Source organism: Leucopleurus acutus (genome assembly GCF_964270905.1).
Source record: "Leucopleurus acutus genome assembly, chromosome: 1".
Classification (NCBI taxonomy): domain Eukaryota; kingdom Metazoa; phylum Chordata; class Mammalia; order Artiodactyla; family Delphinidae; genus Leucopleurus; species Leucopleurus acutus.
The window spans coordinates 39,875,520-39,884,787 of record NC_139142.1 but is presented as its reverse complement, the minus strand read 5'-3'; positions in this window follow the sequence as shown (position 1 = coordinate 39,884,787).

Sequence of the window (9,268 nt, the reverse complement as noted above, 5' to 3'; positions counted from 1 at the left end):
CTTAACAGTGGTTGTTTTTTTTCTTTGCTTTTTTGTGTTTCTCCTAGTTTTTGATTGAATGTCAGACATTATGTACAGAACAGAGAAGACTGGGGTAAATAGTATTTGTGCTGGAAATGGGCATTCATCTTCTTCTAAGTTGAGTGAATATAACAGAATTTGAGTTGGGTTTGGGTTTTGTTGTTGCTATGGTTATATTCATTATACTACCAGATTCAAATTCCTTTAGCATTACCTTATACTTACGGTTATGCCTGGCATGTCAGAGGGTTTTTCTCAGTGTTCTTTCTTTACTTGTAGATTTCAACCTGTACTTTGTATCTGTGTCTCAGAAGGTTCTTGCTTCCAACCTGTGGGGTATACTGCTGTTGCTTGTTACTTGGTTCTGGGGAGTGCAAAGTGTCTTTTCTACTAGTACAGTCTCAGGCTTAGGCAGGCACTGTGCATTTGGGTTTCAGAAGTGACGCTTCTCAGAAATGCTGTCCCTCGTCTCTCTAGAAGTTGAACTCTGTCTTCTGTCTTGTGCAAAAGAGGATGTCCTGCCTGTCTCCCTCTGATAGGAGACCTCTTATGGGATCCTGGGCCCAGGACTGTTTCCTGCTCATTCCCCAGGGATAGAGAGGTTTTTTTTCTTTTTGTCTTTTACCCTTCCCCCAGCTACAGTGGGTCTACACTTGTGCCCTGAGTGAACAGAGTTTACTGCCCAGTGGCTTAGGGGGAAGAAGAGTCTTGTTGTAACTTTGTGCCTTTCCCTCAGCAATGTTGCTCCCCTTCCCCAGGCTTCACCACGGAGGAAGGCTTCTTCTGTCTCCTGCCTGATTTCAATCCTTTTTTGAGAAATGGGTGGAGGTCTCCAGAGAAGAGCCTGCAAGTGGGTGTGAATTCCTCTTGTATTTGCAACTCCCAGGGGTGCTGTACTCTCATGGTAGTCCTCTTTTGTCCTTTCACGAATTGTTACAATTTTTAGCTGAATTCTTTTTATTTTATTTTACTTTTGTATGGCACCCGACGCCTCTTCTTCCTATACTCAGACACAAGTAAACCCTTGCTTAGCCTCATCTCTTTTTGGAGGGGCTGTCTGTCCACAGATTTCAAGCTGTTTGATTCTGTATAGCCTTAGTTTTCTGATGGATTCAAGAAAATTGATGGTTCTGTTGTTGTGAGGATGGGAGAGACACTTTTTTCACCTTACTACCTACTAGGTAGGAATTAAACTCATATGTTTTCATATCTAATCAAACATGTACCCTCTCCTTATTCTTCATTTCAAAAACTTTCGTGGCTATTCTCATGTATTTATTCTCTTAAATACACTTTAGAATCATATTGTCAAGCTCTTCATCTCCCATCCTCTCCCCCAAAAAACAATTCTTTACAGATGGAAATGGTGTTAAAATACGTAGACTGATTTGGGTCCCTGATAATGTTGAAACTCTCATCCCTAAGATCTGAATGTAGCAGCCAGAGCAGGTATTGTGATTAGAAGAATCCTCAAAGGCCAGCCTGCCTCTAAATCCCACGCATCTGCTCTGGTGCCTTGAAATTCCAGTGTTAGAGGTAAGAGAAATATTTCCAGAACCTTAGGGGATTAAACTGTATGTACTTTGCCTTGGAAGGACCAGTATAATAACTAATTTGTAACCATCACTCCACTTACAAATTAAGGCCACATAATTACACAAAGTTTTGTGTGAATTGAGTGAGTGAGTGTGTGAATATGTGTAAAGAAGGAGAGGGATTCTGTTAAGAACATGGGAGTCAGAGGGGAAATTCCTGGATCTGGAATTGAAAGCTCCAGAGTACTTGAAAATGAGGACACTAAACCCCTGGTGGCTGGGGGCAGTGAAAGACCCATGGCCACCTCGGTGGTCATCACCCTTCAATCTGGCAGCCAGAGGAAGACAGAGCAAGGGCAGACAAGACTCCTTAGAGCAACTGGGCATGACTGGGTAGCAAGGACTCTCTAGAATGTGTGGTGGAGGAAAAAGTTCTCCAAGAGGAACCAGTAATTGTCACATCTATTGCTTTGTACTCCCATGGCCCTCACAACCATGACTCTCTTGGAATCAAATGAAACAAACCATCAAGAGTTTCAGAAAGAATTTTCTAGTATGGGAAATAGAGAAAAAAAAATTCTGGGGAAAAAAACCCCCACACCTTCTTGATGTTTTCCACAGACTGCTTTAGAAAGAGAAAGAATGATGCAGTTCAATAAAAGTTTATGCTATGCTGCTGCTTCCCACCAGCCAACTATTTTACATTCGGTAGGGTATATATATCAATGCTACTCTCACTTTGCTCCAGCTTCCCCCTCCCACCCCCATGTCCTCAAATCCATTCTCTATGTCTGTCTCTTTATTCCTGCCCTGCAACTAGGTTCATCAGTCCTTTTTTTTTTTTTTTTTTTAGATTCCATATATATATGTTATCATACGGTTTTTGTTTTTCTCTTTCTGACTTACTTCATTCTGTATGACAGACTCTAGGTCCATCCCCCTCACTACAAATAACTCAGTTTCATTTCTTTTTATGGCTGAGTAATATTCCATTGTATATATGTGCCACATCTTCTTTATCCATTCGTCTGTTGATGGACATTTAGGTTGGTTCCATGTCCTGGCTATTGTAAATAGAGCTGCGATAAACATTGTGGTACATGTCTTTTGTTGAATTGTGGTTTTCTCAGGGTATATGCCCAGTAGTGGGATTGCTAGGTCATATGGTAGTTCTACTTTCAGGGAGATCAGCTGGGTGGTTTGCGATGACCTAGAGGGGTGGGATAGGGAGGGTGGGAGGGAGGCTCAACAGGGAGGAGATATGGGGATATATGTATAGCTGATTCACTTTGTTGTACAACAGAAACTACTACAGTATTGTGAAGCAATTATACTCCAATAAAGATCTATTAAAATAAATAAATAAATAGAGGCTGATGATCCTTGGCTGAGCCAGGACATTTCACAGAACAAAAGCCAGAGGAATGCAGAAGGCACAGACACCCCCAGGCAGACCTCAGTTTTGATTTTTAAGATGCAAAAATTTTTTGTAAATTAATATTTAATTTTCAACCAACTCTAGCACCTCATTAAGGAGTGGCCTGTTCTTTGCCAAACTCTTCCAAGGGAACCTGCTGGGTTTGAGTGTAGGTGTCAGCAAACATTTCCCAGTGTGCTCTAATGGGGAAATATTTATTTTGTAACACTCCTCTCTGACCAAAACTATGATTGTGTGACATGTTTTATATGACCAAGGGGATTTGGACTAATATCCATAAGGTACCCTGATATTGAGAAACAGTTTTAAGAGTATTTTCTCTTTGGAATGGATAGGGTGCTGCATCCTGGAAGAATGAGGTTTCATGGGAATTTCTCTTTAGCACTTGGAAAAAATAGTTTGGGAATACCCAAGGCTGTATTTGGTTTGGGATCTTGAATCCTGGAAAGTCTCTGGAAAAGGCGAATGGGTGTGTGAAATAATTGTTAGTTACTGCAAGTTCATTTCATAATGGCCTATAAAAACATACATATTCCATTTCTGACGCTGCTGTGCCTTTACTAAAACTTTTTAAAATGGGAAAGACTTCCCACAAAAGTCATTTTCTGCTTTTGGAGGGATAACATTTAGGGCAAGGTATAAAGGACCTTTGCCAAAATAATTACTATTTAAGGCAAAGATCTCCAAGATTTTACTTGGAACCGAACAGGCTGGCACTGCCCCTGCTCTGTGGACACACCACACGCATCCAGCAGCCACAGGAAAGCTGGCCGCCCTGCAAGGCAACGCTGCAATGTTAATAGAAATCACATGTTCTAAAGGGTGAAATGTGATTATCTGCTAAGTGAAGGCTCTGTCAGGAGAAGCCAGAGGAGTGGCAATGGCATGCCGAACCAAAACCCTGGAAGGGGTCCCAACCCTTTTCCATCATCCCCTCTTGTGTGTTAGAACATGTCCCTGTGGGCACCCCCATGGTGTGGGTGCCAGGACTCAGCTTCCCAAGGCCAAGGCGAGTTTGCAAACAGAAGGATCATTTACATGGCTGTTGTATCTGGAACACATGGCAATTCCACGATTTGGAATCGCTGGAAGGAGAGACAGATGTGTTATGGCTGAGGGCAGAACTTGGGCTAATGTTCATGAGACCAGCCAGACAGCCTATGTGTTAATTAGTGTCCTGCTGGTAGTTCTGTTAGGAAGAACTATCATTTGTCGGGAAAATAAGGCCTTTTATTAGAAGATAATGGTTTTTATATAATAGTGATGCTATGAAACTGGTCAGTTACCCATGCTAGTGAAAAATCAAATTCATCATCTAACTGATACACAAACACAATAGGAAATATAGAAATATAAGTTCAAACAAATGTTTAGGCATTGATTCATGATCCACTCAGCATATTATCTGGTTTGAGGCATGACTGGTAGAGGGCATGGTTATCAGCTGTAGTGTCAGCTTCATCAGCTTAGGAAATCCCTCTCTCCTCCTACATCTTTATTAATAATTTGTTAAGATTCCTTAATTCATACACCTCTAAACCACTTATCAGCTCCAAGTTGTCACTGTGTAAAAAGTAGGACTCTTTTTATGCTCCTACCCAATGCATAGACAATATTTCCTTTTACATGCCTAAATTTACCTTGATCTCCAAGGTAAAAAGAAAACGTAATTCTGTTATTTTGGGATATGGAGCTAACTCTCTATGTTTATCTTCTTTGTTCCTTTCACAATTTTTATAGCTTTTTAACCACATTTTCTTTCATCCCTCATCTTTCCAGGAAAAAGAGACCTGCGCTTTTTTTTTTTTTTGGCCTGTATAGGAACCATTCCATTTTCTTGACCATATTATTGCATTTCTCTGGACCTTCTCCAGCTTCACTTTGCCTTCCCAGCAAAGAGATGTTTTTTAAAAGCAGTTATTTGGAGGAATAACATCGACATGGTTTATTATTTTTCCTGCTTCATTAAATACCAGTCTGCTGTACTGACAACCGTCAGTAAAGCCAAAAGTTAGTTAAGTAAGTAAATAGTTTAGTTTAAAAATAGAAGTGTTGACACAGGCACACTGTACTAATTTGCTAATCCTTTTGGGACACACACACATATAACTAATTTTGTATACACCCATCTAACTTTAGAACATCCAAGGTAGTGATAGAATTACATACTTACCCAGAGCTGCCAGGTAGTGATCAATAAAATGGTAAATTATGAGTATATTGATACATTTTTACACTCAGTATGACTGTAGAGTGTGCAAATTAATTATAGGTTCCGGGGCTTCCCTGGTGGCACAGTGGTTGGGAATCCACCTGCCAATGCAGGGGACACAGGTTTGCCCCGGTCCGGGAGGATCCCACATGCTGTGGAGCAAGTAAGCCTGTGCCCCACAACTACTGAGCCTGTGCTCTAGAGCCCACGAGCCACAGCTACTGAGCCCGTGAGCCACAACTACTGAAGCCCGTGCTCCACAACAAGAGAAGCCACTGCAGTGAGAAGTCTGCGCACCGCAACAAAGAGTAGCCCCCGCTTGTCACAACTAGAGAAAGCCTGTGCGCAGCAACAAAGACCCACCACAGCCAAAAATAAATAAAATTAAATTAATAAATTAAAAAAAAAATTATAGGTTCCCATAATTAAACAGCTGGGAAAAGCTCCCAAACATCATCTAGACCGGCCCCGTATCCATAGATTAGGCGACAGTTAAAACAGGCAAATCCAACTGTTGTCTTTCTTGTAAACTCAAAGTTCTTTTATTAGGCATTGACTGTGACCAACAGCACTGTTAGGCGCCAGAGGCAGGAAGATGGATGGGACTTTGTTCTGGCTGTGAAAGTAGGGCCGCACTTGGGCTCCTGAGCCATTGGGCTGTTGAGAGGATTAAGGGCGTTGATATCTCTGAACTCCTTAGAAGAGGGCCAGGCACATAGTGAGCTTTGCCTAAATTCGCTATTATTCTTGTTACTTGTGAGTTTGAACATTATAACTTTTATGATTTTGTAATCGGAAGGTAATGGTCTGTTTAAAACTACCTAATGAGAAATGCGGTACTAGAAGTAGGAACAGAGTACCACGGGAGCCTGGAGAAAGGAAGGATAGGGCCTGCCTGGGGGAGCGGGAACGGGTATCAGGAAGAAGTTGAATTGGGGCCTCAAAAGAGAGAAGGTGGGGGAAGAGCTTTCCAGGCTGGGGGAACAAGTACTAACTAGACCCATTCTTGCTTCATTTGGAGGCAATTTCCTCTTGCTGAGGACTTTGGATAGAGAACACTGATAAGAGATGCCCCGATAATAGCCCGTCTTTTTTGAAGGATGGCAAGTCATCCATAATAAATGAAGGATGGTAAGTCATCCATAATATAACTTCCCTTCCAGACTGTAATCTGCTCGCTTCTCCTCCTTTTTCCTTGGGGGATTCATTTTCATCTTTTCTCCCTCTTTGTTTGGTAGAGAGGCAGCTAGGAAGAGCCTTGGCAGAATTATAAAGGAAACATTATGTGCCTTTGCCTGACCCCCATTCCCAGTTTGAAGTCTTTTCCCCACTCAGCTCTGCCTGATGTTCACTGAACAAGAAAAAGGAACCCACAAGCTCATTCTCAGGGCCTCTTCTGGGCTTACTATGCACTGTCTGCATCCTAAAGACAAGCTTTCTGAGAATAATGTCTTAATGCAGAGGTTCCTAGACCACTAAAATTTTCAAAACTTTTGGCAATCCCCAACAAAGTGCTAACTTTTTATTTTGCTAAGTGGGAACATTAAAAAGAAAACAAATTCCCACCCAAGAATATCACCAATATTTCTTAAAAGAAAGCATATTTTAACAGCAACAAATAGTGGAAAGGGTAGAAATTCAGATTATAGGACAGTCTTTTACAAGGAATAGAACTGGTTTAGGAAAGTGCACTAGCTTTATTTCGCTGCTAGCCTGTGACGGTCACTTGGGAAGTGCTGCGTTGACTAGAAGGGATGAATACCTAATGATGGGAGGTCAGCTACCTGCAGGGGCTGAGTGGGAACAGACTGCATCTCATGGTTTGCTCTGCCTTTCACCACGCTCGAGAGCTCAGCTTTATCTGCCTCCGGCTTCTGACTATTGTAGGAACTGAGCCTTGGTCTTTGGGATCGACTGCCCAGACCATCAGGGTCAGGAATTGACCTAAATGGACCTGTTGGTGGTTAAGGCCATTTCAAATCTCCTTAGTCATTCATCCTTACTGTTTAAAAACCTTGAGTCAAAACCCGTGCTTGACCATGGCCCAAGCCTTGAAGAACACATTAGTCCTAAATGTCTACTGAGGTTAGAAACTTTGACTGCATCAAGTGAGGTTAACATGCTTAAACTATGACTTGGGCGTAAGCGCTTCTCTGAAGGTACCTGTCACCTTTGAGGCACCTGGCATTTCTAGCCAACTTAGGACACATCAGGTGTCAATAAAGTTCGATTCATCCAGCAGCCATCCCAGCCCACTATGGATAGGGTCAAAATGCTAGCATCAGAGAAGGGAAATATGCAAAACCTGCCTTTCTATTTTTGGTCACACTGCAGTGTTGTTCCTAGAATAAATTACCACTGCACAGCAGGATTCAAGGAAGCAGTGCTGACAGCCTGACTCCTCTTGCATTGTGAAGCCCGGAGAAAGATCCGCCCACTGCTGCCTTGTGTCCTGAATGAAAAATGCATTCCAGGTAGAACTGTGCTCCTTATAATTTACTGGAGATTGCTCAAGAGAAATAGGCATGAGTATTTATTTATAGCTGCTCAACTCCCTTTCAGACGCACTCCAAATTTAGTATTCTTGAAATTGAATTAGTTGTAATCACTGATTATGGAAACACTGAGCAATTTCAAGGCAGGACGGGAGGAAACCTTTGTCGTTGGACTCTCCTGTACTAAATCCTGCCTTCAGCTGTGGGCCTTTGGCAGAGACTTCAACATCTCATCGTCTGTTATTTTTGCATCTATAAAATGGGGAGGTACCATTTGTGTAGCAGAATCACTGTGAAGATTGAAAAGAATCACTGTACAGTACGAGACACATACCAAGTCCTCAATAAATAGTTCTGGTCATTATTATCAAGAATTTTTTAGGGTGGGAAAGAAAGCTCCTTTGGCATTTCCTGGACCCCTGGGACAGGGGTTGGGGGTCGGGGAGTGCTGGGAGAGTATGATCTGTTTCATTGTGCTGGCTTCGGAATGTTTTCTCCTCTGCATCACAGATGGGCAAGGACAGGGGTCACTTGAGGGTGGCTTGAGGAAGTGAGCAAACAAGCAGCTGCTTCTTGCTCTCCAAAGTCCAGGGCCCTCACCCGCCTTCACCTGGCCTTCACCCGCAACACCTGTGCTCTTAGTGGTGCTTTACACGCATATGTGTCTTTCGGGTAGATTGAAAGGATCCTTGCAGGCATGTGCTCCAACCTGGGCTGCTCTGTATGTCCCCCACCCAGTGCACGTAGCAAGTGTTGGTTTGATGGCTCTGGAAGCCAGGTTAGCACAAAGCAAATAGGACTTGAATGAGCTCAGGGACAGCTAAAGCAGTTGGATGCATAAATCCCTTTTTTGTGAGCACCGTGGCCTTTTGCTGGCTCCATTGGTAGAGGGGGGAGGAGAGGATGAGATGCCGCTGCTCATCCGGAGCAGGTGTAAAGACAGGGACACCGAACAATAGTCGGCTCCTGTTTTCAAAGTTCTCCTCTGCCGTTAGTATTGCACTTTGTAAACACTCGGCACTCAATAAATGCTAGCAGACAGGCAGAAGCACTGCTGCCGACCAGCTGGCCTGAAAGTACGGGCTGCCCAGCCCCCGGGGCCCTGGCTGCTGGCGAGGAGAGCCTTGCCCAGCTTCCGAGTCTTGACGTGTGGCACAGACCCTGGCTGAGCCTCAACCCCCCTCTTAGCACCTGTCAGTCTCCTGTCCTCTCTAAAAGAGCCTGTTTTTCTCCCTGCTGGGCCCCCCACTTCTCTGGGATTTCCTCAGTGCTGTCTGTCCAAGTCTTTCGGCTGCTGGAGGTGTTCCTCAGGCCCAGAAACTCTGGGAAAGGAAAAACCAGTCAGCTGTAGGCACGACTACACATTCTCCACCTTCCCAGCAGCCTGGGGGTTCTCTTCTTACCAGGACAACAGTGAGTCTCATTGGCAGAGACCCTCAAGCCTGGCCAGCCAAGGTCCCTGCCCTTCTCCCACTGGCATGGTCCAGCTCTAACAATGTTCCCACCCAAGGGGCAGACACCCAGGTGATTTCAAGGGGTCCGAGGAACAGCAATGGAACAGAAGAGC